Below are 16,764 nucleotides of genomic sequence, written 5' to 3'. Positions count from 1 at the left end.
TGACATAAATATAACATTATAAATAAATGTACGATTATTTTTTATTTGTCTGATATGCAATGACACGAATCGAGGCACAAATTGTTCTGCTATTGCCCACGAGCGGCGCTAGTAGAACATCTGCACGGTCCCTATATGAGACCCGCGAACACGGCCTCGAATTATTCGCTGCGCAGTAGTGCGTTGCGCACGGTAATAGCGACTAGTAGCGACGCCTAGGTGACGATCACACACGGGTCCATCCCCACGCCACGAGTTGAGTCTCCTGTCTCTAGTCTTCTTGGGCATCATACATGCACTCGTTATCAAAACGTATTGGAAAGTTCTTCATACTTAGTACTTGAAAAAGTACTTGAAGTACAAGAAAGTACTTGAAATTTTAAGTACAGGTACTTGAAGTACATATCACGTACTTGAAAATTCAATTACAAGTAGTTAAAGTACAAGCCAAATACTTGCAAATTTAAGTACAATACTTGAAGTACTTTCGAAGTACTTCAAGTATGTCACAAATACCAGGTACTTGAAGTACTGCCCACCTCTGTTTAGAATCAATGACTAGTTTTGGTAGTACATTCTCCAGAGTAAGAATGTTATTTGGACTCCTCTATATTACCCTTTCAGCAGTCTTGCAAATTATGACGACGTCATCACTGGGATTAAGTAAGCCACCTCTATTTTTCCCTTTCAGAAGCAGCGAAGATGCATTGTCCGATTCTAATGCTTGTAGACATAATGGGCATTCAATTGTTCTTTTTAAGCTTTGACTATTGCACCAGCGATGTAACTAACTACTTGGCTGCAATACTCATTCCAAACCCACCCATTAGAGGCCTCGTAATCATGGTCGGAGGCAATTGCATCCAATAATGTATCGTCACCTTCGTCCTGTGTTGAACTTACTTGTAGCAAGTCTGTCGCATCTTGCAATGAACAATTTGCCTCTTGAGGAACAATGCAGTTTACGTGCAAGCACAATTTCATGTAGGCGGATCTGAATTGTCGACAACTTGGATCGTTATTGAAACCTCCCATTTTCCTGCAGCAAGAGAAAATGTTTCGTGGCTGTCTTGTGACAATTTGTATGTCAGCAAGTATGACATTAATTGATTGTCAAATGTATAATGTGCCAGTTTTAAGACGCTTTTCATTCCCACCATGAATCCCTAGAATCCGGTTCTTCTGTGACTTTTGAAACAGAAACTTCTTCACCTCTGAATTATTTTCAGCCCATTAATGTATTTAATAAATTAATCCACCTTTGATTTAAAATTATTCATATTTTCTGCAGTGATGCATTCTTCGGACCGGTTTTTTCCAAATTTTCTTCTAGAGTTCAAAAGAGCGAAGATATCATGCATTGTCCTACAGAAGTTGGCTGTAGAATCAGCGCCCTGGAACTTCGAAATCTTCTTCAAGGAACTTCAGTGCATCAGCTGCTCTCGTACTCAAAACTTTGATGGCTGATTTAACTTTTGTCTAAGCTTTTTCGCACAATGTAATCCTTGTTAATCTTGATATTTCACAAGTTCGACAGTATAATTCTAATCTACTCGGCCACCACCATCATCGATTGTAACGAAATCAGCAAAGGTCGTTCTCACTGATTCCCCATATGACAAACATCAAGTACAGCAAATATTGGCTTTCCAGTAGCAGGATGCTCGAAAAAGCTACTTTCCTCGTTATTCCGGATGTTGCATCCAAGTTGATCCACTGTTGAAATATTGGTAGATGCTCCACTGAATATGACGGAGCATATATCACTAATTCCGTACTCGTGTAGAAAGAGTAAAATTTGTTTGGCAATATTAGCTCTCTCTTGATTTGATAAACAATGGATGGAATAATGAGCTATCGGGGTTTTAAAATGTCCGTTGAGAGCGACCAGCATGAAGACCAACGCATAATTCGCTTCTACAGCATGATGACAGTCATCACCAGTGGTTCCTAGATCGACTAGCCCATGAAATTTTTTGCCATTCCACTTATTGTCAGTAAGTCTTTTTGTAGACATTCCATCCACTTGCATTCCGAATTGTAATTTCTTGCCATTCGAGAGGTTTTCTTGAACTATTTTTCTCAAATTATCTGAAATTAGTGTGTTTATACCTGGAAAAAAGTCTACGATTCAAACACATTTTCGGACTGTTTGTCGGTAAGGTGAGGCTTTCAGGAAAGTTCTTCTGACATACCCATATTTCGGCGTTGAATAATATAATGAACTGCTCGCATATCCTTGTAATGCAGGAAAATAAACGTTCGTATTTTTCTCCGACAGCAGGTTTTTGTATATTTCATTCAAAGCTGAACTCATTGAAGTCTAAAGAGATAAAATAAATGAAAATGAAATACATAAGATATGAATTGGATTTTTTATTTTGTTTCCACTTTTGTTAAGTATCATTTCAACTGACAATGATTGCAATTGTAATAATATTCAATCATGTAATTTTTGAATCGTTCAGTCCTGTGTTTATTATCTACCGTAAACAATTTTGAGTATAATTTATAGTATACTATGATGCGAGTATGGTAAAACTTTTTCTTATGAGTGTGAGTCTGGAGCACGAGTCGAAGGCGAGTGATCTAATCATAAAACATCAGAAAAAGTTTTTCCGTCGAGCATTGTACAAAATTTTATTTTGCGAGGTGTGAAAATAGGGATTGTGTGCGCGTTTCGCGTACGTAAAACGTTCATTATTGTACCAAGCGACATAAGATATATTACATTTATAATTGAAACCATCTTAAATATTTCGCAGTTCAATCATACGAATTTTTATATGTGTATACGGGGCATCGATCCCACACCGAAAAAAAATATATTTTAATATATATTTCAGAATATAATTATAAAAATATATCTGAAAATATATGTAAAACACATAAAAATATATAAAAAATATAACAGAATTTGCCCAAAAATATATGCCAGAAATATATGTGTGAATATATTTCGAAATATATGCGAAAATATATATCGAATTCATACGCAACAATATATATGTTCCCATATATGTATTCATATATGCAGAAATATATGCAGGCATGTAAACTAAAATATATGGTCAAATATATGCAAAGTTCACTTCGATGTGCGTGCAAAAATATATTGAAATATATTTAAGAATATATACAGAAATAAAGGGAGAAAAGGACCTTGACATGAACTGGATTAACAAATTATAGGTAGGTTTATATTTTTGTGTATTTGATTGCAATGTACGTTTTCAAGATATTTCGTATAATTTAATTATATTTAGTTTATTCTAAATGTTTTTTCGAAAATCATTTCTTAATTTTTGTCTCAAGTTTAAAATTATAAAAATTTATCAATACCGGTTATATTGGTGATTATAAAAAAGTATGTAAGTATTAATTAGTATTAAGTAAAAGTTAAACAAGCAAGTGTAAAATAAAAAACTCAAAAGCATTTCAAATTTCATCTTGTTCTTCGACTTATTTTTCCTCTCTCTCTTTCTGATTTGCGTCTGCTGCTTTTGCCTATAAAAATGAATAAATAAAATAAAATACATAAAAAAATGTGTTTTAGCGAGTAACAATAGAGGAGACTCGAGATCTGGTTTGGTACAGGTCGTCACAATAAAAACACTGCGCGCACTAAATTTAGCAAAAAAAAATTATAACGAGATTTATTGGACACACTATATACAGTTAGCGAATTACCCGATATATACAATGCCAAGAGCAACACGTGGTAGCGAATGCACCCAAGATCACAATTAGTTTAATAATTGCTTTAAAGCGAATTCTCACACAGTAATTGTTGTTATCAGTAGCTAAAGAATTAGAAGAATTAGCGGCAAGAAAAAGAACACGAGGTGAACTAGAGGTAGCCGAAAGTAATAATGGCGGAAACCGTTAGAAATCGAGTCTTCTTCCCTGTGAGGAAGACTAAGCATGTCCCATAGCTAAGAGCCAATAAGAAAATTCGTAGCGAGTGACGTCAGAGAATAGCGAAATGCGCAAGTGTCAGTGAATTTGAACTAGAAATTCATTGATTGGCTATCGATTGTCGGGTGATCTATGCTCTGCTTAGTGCTGCCTTCTTGCTGCGGGTAAGCCGAACTTCGCCTCGCCCGGGCAATTTGGGTGTTGACTGAACAAAATGAATACAGCATTCGTGTATCTTAAAATTTTTGGTGATAGCAATTATAGAATAGTAATTTATTTAAACTTACGTTTTTCAGCTTATGGTCTCTCCTCAATGCAGTTAATTTGTTATTTATTGCAGAACCAAATTTAGAATCGTTAAATGTACTCTTGAAACGGCTTTTAACAGTGTCTGTAATACAATTTTCAATTCAAATATTAGTATGGCTTACTAAACAAATAGCTATAATTATTTTATATTTACCTTTAATCGCAGCAATTATATTTTGATCCAGTGCACTGTACACGACATTGTCATCATCAGGTTTTTTTATTTTTGACTTACCACCTTTGTAATTACTACGCAACAGCGTTGTCATATCAAATGTAGCCGTAACAAGAGCAATACCCATAGACGTGAACGTGGATTTGGATTTAATAGCACTCCATTGCTCTCCAGTTATGAAAATTTTACTACCTTTCTGTCCAAGTTCTTTCTAAAAAATGAAATCAATATTTAATGCTAGAGAAAGTATAAAATTTGCGGATGTGAATAATTAAAAATTAACATACAAAATCAGGATTAGAATTCTCATCTTTTTGACTGCTATCTGACGCACAGGGTTTTGAGATTGATTTTGGTTTGTTTTCGTAGAGAATTTTTATTGCATTCAGTACTAAAACATACAAACATTGAGATGAATTTATATTCATGTATGAAATATTAACAATCTTTATGGAACAATACCTTCTCTTAACTGCCCTGCTGTCACATATTGATTTGGTGAGCATGGAGTTGATGGACAATCATTTTGGTAGCTTGTTTTTACACCATCAATATTGCTAAGGTTCTTATTTTGGGAAACCGAAGTTGAACTTCCAGTGGTGTTACTTGATTCACTTGCAACGTTCTTTTCTTTATCTTCAGCTTGAACGACTTCAGAAACAATAGTGATATCTGTTTCTTCAACGGGCTGAAAATTCATTTACTATCATTATCATCCATTGAATGCCATAAGATTGAATCTCTAAAATCCTTAAATAATTCGAGTAATTAATGCAATCATACTTCGTCTTTTTCCAAATCAATTTCGCTAAAATTAATTTTTTTGGCTGCCGTAGCTTCTGAATCCTGAGAATAAAAATAAAAATTATTAGTTTTATAAATGATTTATTTAAATTTAGTATTTTTTAAAATTTTAGTTATTTCGAGAAGAAGTTTACCAACTATACCTCATCCTCATCAGCTTTACGTTTTAGGTTCCCAGTCAAATCATCAGTCTCATTCTCGTTATCATCATTAGTTAAAACTTTCCTTGGGGATGTTATTCCATCAAGAGCATTAATTTTTTTTTCTAGTACAGCAATTGAATCTAAATTGAGAAAAAAAGTCGATATTAACCCTTTCGGCCCGATCGGTGACTGTAGTCACCCAACGCCCGACGCTCGCTCTGTCCGAGCGGTGACTATAGTCACCCAACGCCCGACGCTCGCTCTGTACGAGCGGTGACTATAGTCACCCAACGCCTGACGCTCGCTCTGTACGAGCGGTGACCGTGGTAACCCTACATTTGACGCTAGTTATGTACGAACGGTGACCATGGTAACCCAACATTATGTTATAATTTTTTAAGCATTTTTTTTACGAGCGACTGCACTCGCTCTGCGTAAGATAGCGTGGTATTGTGCGTCTGACGGGCGCTTGCAGTTGTTCCGCAAGTACGGACGCCTGCCGCGACTGCTGGGTCAGCGGGGACGGCGCGACGTAAAATGCGTCCGTACCGAAAGGGTTAATACTATTTATATGTTGTAAAACTTAAAATATGTTTACGGATCCTTTATGTCACTTTAACAGAGAACCCATTGGCAATATTTTTATAATTATTACATGAAACATTAATAATAACAAAGTACAACTAAACTCAATAATAATTTCATTGTGTAAAAATAATTAAAATTATTACCAGATACCGCAATAATCATTGCGTTAAATGTTGTCCATCCACCCAGTGGTCTTTTTTTAGTATCACGCTACTCGACTACATAAATTTTGGTTGGATCTGCCTCTAAGTCTTGGTGATATTTTTCGTCATCAAACTTTCTAATCCACTTGACATCAATTCCAACTGTATATTTCTTGTCGTCAGGACCATCTACCTACTTCAGCAGCGCAAAGAGTTTTTTTGCCATCCTGTTGACATGTGTATGTATTAATATAATATACACGCTATTGTTTTAGGTTAATTTCGGTTTTTTTTTAATTTTCGAATGTACCCAGGATTTTAATCAGCATTAATTTTGGTGTGCTTTGGTTTTTTATAATACTACATTTCTTTGTTTTAAACCAATCTATGTAAAAGCAAAACACCAGTAACTTACATTTTTTATTCAGATTATTATTTTTTCATAACATTCATTTTGCCGTAATTTGTTGTGGCCGAGAAAAATAATGATTTTAAAAAATAATAATTACTTACTTTTTTATTCTACGATGCAATCAACATTTTGTAATAACGTTTTAGATTCTTAATACTGTCAAAAGCTTCCAGTAATTTAAAGTGCTTGCCGTGTCGTTGTAAATGATTCTCAAACGCATCTAGTTCACCAAGTCACAGTGCTGCCAACTCCACTTTTTATACTTTTTGGCGGGATGGTAATAAATATTATTAAAAATACTTCAACTTAAATAATACACATATAATGTAAAATATTTTATAAAATCCAACTGAAAAATATTTATCTTATTGTTTTTATTTCACATACTTTTTATCTAATTATACGAGTTCACGGCTGCTCTGCTGCTCTAATGGTAACTGTTACCGATTGAAATATTCCACTAGTTGACATTGAAAACAATTTGGTTAGTTTACGTAGACCAAGAGCTACTTTCAATTATTTTATTATGCTAACATCAGATATGGATAATTCATCAAAAAACCGTAAACGAGGTCCAAATAAAAAATATCTAAATCACGGCTGTACTGAGAAAATTCCCAAACGGACATTGAATTACTGGAAGAGAAAACAATATGCTGCTCAATGTTCTACGACGTAAGCTTTTTCAATTCATGATATATTTATACCAAATTAAATTCATCATATCTTTCACATTTTAGAACTGCGATGTCAAATACAAACTCACGTTCTGATCACGACTCTTCATCCGAGGTATGCCAATATAATAAATTATATTTCAATTGAAATCTTCTATTACTTGCACATTTTCATTACTTGTTTTTCGTAATCATATAATTAGATCGATGAAGGTGATGATAATGTTATTCTACCCGATGAATTGGAGAATGCAGAATTATTTGAGGAAATATCTGTAACTGATACAGTTAGTGAAATTGAATTGGACTCAAATCAACCATCTCCTGCAACGTTTGTTCGTCTTTTCAAGAATTTTACAATGACAGAGAGAATAATAATTTTTGAAATATTTTATTACATTATTTATTATTTTCATAAAAATTATAATTAATTTCAGGAAAATAACTCCTATCAGTCTGATGAGGAAGACGTTGCTTTCTCCAGCTGTGATGAATCAAGTGAATGCTCAATGGAATGCCATATGGACGACAAAAGTAGTGTGTCTTCTGATGACTTTGTTAATGAGAGAACTGAATTTAGTCGGGCTTATGTCAATCCACTATGCGATCAATTTTTCGGAGTATCCTCTGCAGAATATGATGAGCAGGACGAGAATCCATCTACAGAAGATGAAGAAGTGGTTGATAAATTTCCAGAAGAAGTGATAATTAGATCATTACTGGTAATTTCTTATAAAGTAAGGTTTAATGTTTCAAATGAAGCGGCTGAAAATATTATAAAACTAACTGAAGCAATGAGTGGTGAGTCTTTTGGGTTTGCAACGCTGTATCATTTAAAACAAATAATCAATAATTATTCAATCCCAATTGATATTCACCACTTCTGTCCAAGCTGTTCTGCATACCTTGGAAAAGAAGTAAATACGAGGAAATCTAGGAACAATCACGATAATGCAGAATAAATATTCACATGTCCAAAATGTGGCGAAAATGTCAATGTGAACGACAACCACCGATCTGGACATATATTCTTGTATTTGCCGTTAACTCACCAGCTGACAGATTTTTTTGAACGCTTCCATGATGCTTTAATGGACGAAAATTCTCGAAAGAAAGAAATTTCTTATGCAATTGAGGACATTCATGACGGGGAACTGTATAAAGCTTCGATTCCCGAAGAAAATTTTGAAACTACCATCATTCTTAATTTCAGTGTAGATGGAGCTCCACTATTCAAAAGCTCTAATACTCCTATAACACCTATAGTTTGCACAATTAATGAATTAGAAATTAAATCTCGTAAAAAATACTTTTTTCTTTGTAGCTTGTATATAGGATCGAAAAAACCAGATATGAATGAGTATATTAGGCCATTTGTTTCTGAAGCAACAGCTTTAAATAATAATGGTTTCGAATATATCTTTAATGGAAAGAAGTACCAAAGAAAATGTCGAATATTAATGGGAATATGTGATTCAGTGGAGCGCCCAGAACTTCGAAGTTCTTCATTGTTTCGTGCTTCATATGGATGCGGTCCTTGTGAACGTCCTGGAAAAATGAAAAAAAAAAGGCAACGGGCATGTTCGAGTTTACACAATCGATGATGACGGTAATGCTTTTGGTGAGAGTCTTAGATCTCATGATGAAACGTTACAACATGCAGAAACGGAGTCAAAAGGCATCAAAAAACGTTCTAATTTATGTGATATTCCAAATTTTGATATCATTAAAAACTTAGACGTTGATTGGATGCACTGTATTGCGCTTGGACTGTGCCGACAATTTGCTAAATTATGGTTTGACACCAGTAATCATGACAAAGACTTTTATTTTAACCAATTTATAACAGAAATTGATAATTATTGACTATCTTTAAAACCGTCGAAATTTATTTCCAGAACACCAAGAAAAATGTCTGACAGATCGCATTAGAAGGCACACGAGTGGGTTGCATGGCTTCTTTATTATAGTTTGCCTATAATTAACTCATTATATTCACGAAAATATGCAGACCATTGGAGCTTAATAGTTGATGCTGTGTCCATCTTGTTAAAATCATCAATATTAGAAGTTGACGTTGACTATGCTCGACAGTGTACATTTAAATTTGTAAAAGACACGGAAATATTGTACGGAAGTGAGCATATATCGTTCAACTTACACTTGCTTACACATTTGCCCGAAAGTGTATTAAATTGAGGCCCGCTTTGGACTCACAGCGCCTTCATTTATAAAGATTATTACCAGCTGTTACTGAAATTTGTAAAAAGTTCAAACGCCGCAAATCTCCAAATCTTAGAATGTTTTCGAACCAAACTAGCTTTTGAAAAACTTCTTGCATTATTTAAACATAAATTATCTTCAGATCAATTGGAATACATAGATAATACTCTCAATTCCAAAAAAATATCAAAACCATCTTTAATAATTGGTAATGCACACTTTTTAGGAAGAGGTGTTACGAAATATGATTTACCAGCAGCATATCATTTGGCTTTACAACGGATACATGTCGAGGCCGATGAAAACTGTGCAAAAACAATGTTTAGTCGTGTTATTATCAACAGCGAAGTTTTTCACAGTATTAAATATACAAGAGTGACAAAGAGAAATAGCTACACAGTCATACTAACCGATAGTCAAATTTTCGAGGTCCTGGCTTATGTAGTATTAGAAGTGAATAAAATTTTAAAATGTTATGCAATAGGACAATATTACGAAAAATGCTCATCGAAAATAATTCCCAGCAGGAGATTAAATCATTTGATTTTAATGAAGAAGTCAACAACGGGTCTAACAGCAATCGACCTGGTGATGATTAAGGAAAAAATTACAGTAATTAAAATACCAAACAAGGAATTATATGTCGGATGTATACACCCCAATCGGTACGAATTGCTATCTTAAATACGATGAAAAACTGGATGGTAGAAAAAATATAAATAATATTAATAAGTTCAGAGGTAATGTCCAATAACTTGTAAACTTATAAATATTTATTAGAGATGGATGTTAGCACTAATGATTTTAATATAAATAATCAACGCCGTAAAAAAAACATCAGAAGTTGCGATTGATTCAATGTTATTTTTTCAACGTTACATATTGAAGTCAAGAAAAACAATGAAAGAAACAATAAATAATATTATAAACAAACATGTAAGATTGAAAAAAAATTGCCTAATCCAAAGTGAGATCAAACAATGAGAGACAAAATTAATTTTCCGGATTAGTAAAATATTTCAGTCGGTAACAGTTACCATTAGAGCAGCAGAGCAGCCGTGAACTCGTATAATTAGATAAAAAGTATGTGAAATAAAAACAATAAGATAAATATTTTTCAGTTGGATTTTATAAAATATTTTACATTATATGTGTATTATTTAAGTTGAAGTATTTTTAATAATATTTATTACCATCCCGCCAAAAAGTATAAAAAGTGGAGTTGGCAGCACTGTGACTTGGTGAACTAGATGCGTTTGAGAATCATTTACAACGACACGGCAAGCACTTTAAATTACTGGAAGCTTTTGACAGTATTAAGAATCTAAAACGTTATTACAAAATGTTGATTGCATCGTAGAATAAAAAAGTAAGTAATTATTATTTTTTAAAATCATTATTTTTCTCGGCCACAACAAATTACGGCAAAATGAATGTTATGAAAAAATAATAATCTGAATAAAAAATGTAAGTTACTGGTGTTTTGCTTTTACATAGATTGGTTTAAAACAAAGAAATGTAGTATTATAAAAAACCAAAGCACACCAAAATTAATGCTGATTAAAATCCTGGGTACATTCGAAAATTAAAAAAAAACCGAAATTAACCTAAAACAATAGCGTGTATATTATATTAATACATACACATGTCAACAGGATGGCAAAAAAACTCTTTGCGCTGCTGAAGTAGGTAGATGGTCCTGACGACAAGAAATATACAGTTGGAATTGATGTCAAGTGGATTAGAAAGTTTGATGACGAAAAATATCACCAAGACTTAGAGGCAGATCCAACCAAAATTTATGTAGTCGAGTAGCGTGATACTAAAAAAAGACCACTGGGTGGATGGACAACATTTAACGCAATGATTATTGCGGTATCTGGTAATAATTTTAATTATTTTTACACAATGAAATTATTATTGAGTTTAGTTGTACTTTGTTATTATTAATGTTTCATGTAATAATTATAAAAATATTGCCAATGGGTTCTCTGTTAAAGTGACATAAAGGATCCGTAAACATATTTTAAGTTTTACAACATATAAATAGTATTAACCCTTTCGGTACGGACGCATTTTACGTCGCGCCGTCCCCGCTGACCCAGCAGTCGCGGCAGGCGTCCGTACTTGCGGAACAACTGCAAGCGCCCGTCAGACGCACAATACCACGCTATCTTACGCAGAGCGAGTGCAGTCGCTCGTAAAAAAAATGCTTAAAAAATTATAACATAATGTTGGGTTACCATGGTCACCGTTCGTACATAACTAGCGTCAAATGTAGGGTTACCACGGTCACCGCTCGTACAGAGCGAGCGTCAGGCGTTGGGTGACTATAGTCACCGCTCGTACAGAGCGAGCGTCGGGCGTTGGGTGACTATAGTCACCGCTCGGACAGAGCGAGCGTCGGGCGTTGGGTGACTACAGTCACCGATCGGGCCGAAAGGGTTAATATCGACTTTTTTTCTCAATTTAGATTCAATTGCTGTACTAGAAAAAAAAATTAATGCTCTTGATGGAATAACATCCCCAAGGAAAGTTTTAACTAATGATGATAACGAGAATGAGACTGATGATTTGACTGGGAACCTAAAACGTAAAGCTGATGAGGATGAGGTATAGTTGGTAAACTTCTTCTCGAAATAACTAAAATTTTAAAAAATACTAAATTTAAATAAATCATTTATAAAACTAATAATTTTTATTTTTATTCTCAGGATTCAGAAGCTACGGCAGCCAAAAAAATTAATTTTAGCGAAATTGATTTGGAAAAAGACGAAGTATGATTGCATTAATTACTCGAATTATTTAAGGATTTTAGAGATTCAATCTTATGGCATTCAATGGATGATAATGATAGTAAATGAATTTTCAGCCCGTTGAAGAAACAGATATCACTATTGTTTCTGAAGTCGTTCAAGCTGAAGATAAAGAAAAGAACGTTGCAAGTGAATCAAGTAACACCACTGGAAGTTCAACTTCGGTTTCCCAAAATAAGAACCTTAGCAATATTGATGGTGTAAAAACAAGCTACCAAAATGATTGTCCATCAACTCCATGCTCACCAAATCAATATGTGACAGCAGGGCAGTTAAGAGAAGGTATTGTTCCATAAAGATTGTTAATATTTCATACATGAATATAAATTCATCTCAATGTTTGTATGTTTTAGTACTGAATGCAATAAAAATTCTCTACGAAAACAAACCAAAATCAATCTCAAAACCCTGTGCGTCAGATAGCAGTCAAAAAGATGAGAATTCTAATCCTGATTTTGTATGTTAATTTTTAATTATTCACATCCGCAAATTTTATACTTTCTCTAGCATTAAATATTGATTTCATTTTTTAGAAAGAACTTGGACAGAAAGGTAGTAAAATTTTCATAACTGGAGAGCAATGGAGTGCTATTAAATCCAAATCCACGTTCACGTCTATGGGTATTGCTCTTGTTACGGCTACATTTGATATGACAACGCTGTTGCGTAGTAATTACAAAGGTGGTAAGTCAAAAATAAAAAAACCTGATGATGACAATGTCGTGTACAGTGCACTGGATCAAAATATAATTGCTGCGATTAAAGGTAAATATAAAATAATTATAGCTATTTGTTTAGTAAGCCATACTAATATTTGAATTGAAAATTGTATTACAGACACTGTTAAAAGCCGTTTCAAGAGTACATTTAACGATTCTAAATTTGGTTCTGCAATAAATAACAAATTAACTGCATTGAGGAGAGACCATAAGCTGAAAAACGTAAGTTTAAATAAATTACTATTCTATAATTGCTATCACCAAAAATTTTAAGATACACGAATGCTGTATTCATTTTGTTCAGTCAACACCCAAATTGCCCGGGCGAGGCGAAGTTCGGCTTACCCGCAGCAAGAAGGCAGCACTAAGCAGAGCATAGATCACCCGACAATCGATAGCCAATCAATGAATTTCTAGTTCAAATTCACTGACACTTGCGCATTTCGCTATTCTCTGACGTCACTCGCTACGAATTTTCTTATTGGCTCTTAGCTATGGGACATGCTTAGTCTTCCTCACAGGGAAGAAGACTCGATTTCTAACGGTTTCCGCCATTATTACTTTCGGCTACCTCTAGTTCACCTCGTGTTCTTTTTCTTGCCGCTAATTCTTCTAATTCTTTAGCTACTGATAACAACAATTACTGTGTGAGAATTCGCTTTAAAGCAATTATTAAACTAATTGTGATCTTGGGTGCATTCGCTACCACGTGTTGCTCTTGGCATTGTATATATCGGGTAATTCGCTAACTGTATATAGTGTGTCCAATAAATCTCGTTATAATTTTTTTTTGCTAAATTTAGTGCGCGCAGTGTTTTTATTGTGACGACCTGTACCAAACCAGATCTCGAGTCTCCTCTATTGTTACTCGCTAAAACACATTTTTTTATGTATTTTATTTTATTTATTCATTTTTATAGGCAAAAGCAGCAGACGCAAATCAGAAAGAGAGAGAGGAAAAATAAGTCGAAGAACAAGATGAAATTTGAAATGCTTTTGAGTTTTTTATTTTACACTTGCTTGTTTAACTTTTACTTAATACTAATTAATACTTACATACTTTTTTATAATCACCAATATAACCGGTATTGATAAATTTTTATAATTTTAAACTTGAGACAAAAATTAAGAAATGATTTTCGAAAAAACATTTAGAATAAACTAAATATAATTAAATTATACGAAATATCTTGAAAACGTACATTGCAATCAAATACACAAAAATATAAACCTACCTATAATTTGTTAATCCAGTTCATGTCAAGGTCCTTTTCTCCCTTTATTTCTGTATATATTCTTAAATATATTTCAATATATTTTTGCACGCACATCGAAGTGAACTTTGCATATATTTGACCATATATTTTAGTTTACATGCCTGCATATATTTCTGCATATATGAATACATATATGGGAACATATATATTGTTGCGTATGAATTCGATATATATTTTCGCATATATTTCGAAATATATTCACACATATATTTCTGGCATATATTTTTGGGCAAATTCTGTTATATTTTTTATATATTTTTATGTGTTTTACATATATTTTCAGATATATTTTTATAATTATATTCTGAAATATATATTAAAATATATTTTTTTTCGGTGTGGGATCTCAATGGTACGTTTTTCATCAGATTTGATGATTTACTGGTTGAAGTACAGTAGAACGTCGATTATCCGAACGTCGGTCAACCGAACGACCGCTTAAAGAATAGGGTATCAGAATAATCCAAAAAAGTACTGTAGGTTGATGTTAGTAGTAACTGAAATTATATTCACACTATGTACAAGATATTACCGGTAATTACAGAGTAATGCGTAGATACAAAAGCAAGCCTACCTGAATCAACTACAAGTACGCTTTTAGTAATAATAATTAATTTGCACACTCAAATATTCCTGTGTTACAATTATCACTTTTAATAATCAGCTAAAGCTGTGAGTGTGTTCACTGTATATCAGCGTGCTTTCTACCAGCTCGCGCAGTGGCAACTACTCTCGTGTTCAACGGCTGCTCGTCTCGAGCCGCTCCCCATTGCTCGGCACGACATCTAACCGTCGTGTATAAGTTTGAGTCGTCTCACACTTGCATATCTCTCTATCTAATAAAAAAGTTTCAAACAAATGAACGTAGAAAAAGATTATAATAACAATAGTAAAAAAAGACTATAATAACAATAGTATACGCATGAAGTTGGCGGTGGGGTGAGATCCCGAAAACAAAACAAAAAGCATCTAGCAAACCCTTTGACAGCTGTCATCGACTGTTTATGACAGTCTTTGACAAATATCTTTATAGGTATCTGTTTCTGACGCGCAAAAAAAGAACATGCAAACGAAAATTATCAAGGTAATTCTCGACGGGAATTGTCTTTTTCGCGCGTTGGCGTATCGTGTATACGGCACTCAAGATCGACACGCAGAGGTGAGACTGAGTATCGTTTCAAATATAGTAGATAATTGGTCTACATTTGCGGGTTTTATTACAGGTAATGAGTCAAACGGTGCTGTGATTAGGTCACCTGGTGATTACAAATCACATATAAATAATAATGGAATATACGGGGGAGAAGCAGAATTAGTTGCAGCTGCGGACATTTTTAAGATATGTTTAATCGTGTATCGCGAAGAACAAATTCATCCACACTGGATCGGATCACAAAATGAAACACAATTCTCGCTACTCTTCACCGGCGACGGTGACAGTGGACACTTTGATGTCTTGCAGAACCAAAATAAAATTCAGATAGTGAGTAAAAAGTATGAAAAGTAACAATCAAATAATAGTAAATCTAAATACTTCACCAAACAGTCAAAAGGATAGCCAGGATTTACGATGAAAATGGAGAAAGGAGGAGTTTCAAGCAGCAGACAAGGCGATGAAGATGGTGGAAGGTCGGAAGTATCACAAAAGAAAGAGGAAAATAAAATTGTAAGTGCGAAGAACCAAATAAGCCATAGAATAATATCCATCAAATATTCGTATAACCAGGTAAGAGGACGACCAGGATCGATGTTGACCACAAGAGAAAGAGGTGTTTTGCGGAATGAACAGCAACGCAAATATAGAGAGAAAAAAAATATAAAGAAGGTGATTTTGGAGAATAACCGGCAGAGCGGTAGTAAAAATAATTTAACGAAGGGTGTCGAAGAATTAGAAGAATCGATTGCGATTATTGATTTGGAAAATAAATCAAGAGGACGACCAACCAATGTGATGGACATAGAAGAGCGGAAAATTAGACGACGAGAACAACAGCGAAAATATAGGGAAGCGAACAAAAAATATCATACTGGCTTTTCAACCAACGAACAGAAAGGAGGAGTTTCAACCAGCAGACAAGGCGATGGAGACGAGGTGATTTTGGAGAATAACGGGCAGAGCGGTAGCAAAAATAATTCAGCAAGTCAAGGAGATAGATCCATATCAATAGAGAAGGAACACCAATTTTCAATCAACGAATGGAAGCTTAGATTGATGAAAAAAAGAAAAGTAAGCACAGAAGGAATTGAAGTGGACAGCAAGTGCAGACCTGTCATCAAATCAACATGACGGAATTCGCCTGTCTACTAGACAATGCGTAAGGAAATAGTGAGGCGCGTAGCGCCGAGATGGGGTTGGCGCGCGAAGCGCGCAGGGGCGAAGCCCCTAGTATATAATATATTTCAGTTATAAGCGTGACTCTTATAACTCAAAAGGGTTGCGGAAATAATAATTCCTGAGTCTCAACGACTTGGGTTGATGTAGAAACGATACTAAAACATTATATTAACACCGATCACAAATAATTACGTAAATAATAACAAAAATAATTATAACACTTAT

At 34.2% G+C, this 16,764-nt stretch overlaps 1 protein-coding gene and 2 long non-coding RNA genes across 3 annotated transcripts in view; 1 reads left to right on the top strand and 2 right to left on the bottom strand.

Annotated features, from left to right (window-relative positions):
• The window catches only part of LOC124175102 (sodium-dependent neutral amino acid transporter B(0)AT3), a 554,844-nt gene that overhangs the window by 15,959 nt on the left and 522,121 nt on the right, over positions 1–16,764 (bottom strand). The window lies entirely within an intron of this gene.
• Positions 3,316–5,250, bottom strand: LOC124175104. Its single transcript, XR_006869098.1, has 4 exons — positions 5,186–5,250; positions 4,865–5,090; positions 4,206–4,613; positions 3,316–3,507 (listed from the first exon to the last, which is right to left on the bottom strand). It is a non-coding gene; the product is annotated as an uncharacterized LOC124175104 (long non-coding RNA).
• Positions 12,105–14,026, top strand: LOC124175103. The gene is made up of 5 exons (XR_006869097.1): positions 12,105–12,169; positions 12,265–12,490; positions 12,742–12,973; positions 13,046–13,149; positions 13,848–14,026. It is a non-coding gene; the product is annotated as an uncharacterized LOC124175103 (long non-coding RNA).

The sequence above is a fragment of the Neodiprion fabricii genome, chromosome 2 (genome assembly GCF_021155785.1).
Source record: "Neodiprion fabricii isolate iyNeoFabr1 chromosome 2, iyNeoFabr1.1, whole genome shotgun sequence".
NCBI classification, from domain to species: domain Eukaryota; kingdom Metazoa; phylum Arthropoda; class Insecta; order Hymenoptera; family Diprionidae; genus Neodiprion; species Neodiprion fabricii.
The sequence above is the reverse complement of the archived record's forward strand: the minus strand, read 5'-3'. Positions and strand labels throughout refer to the sequence as shown.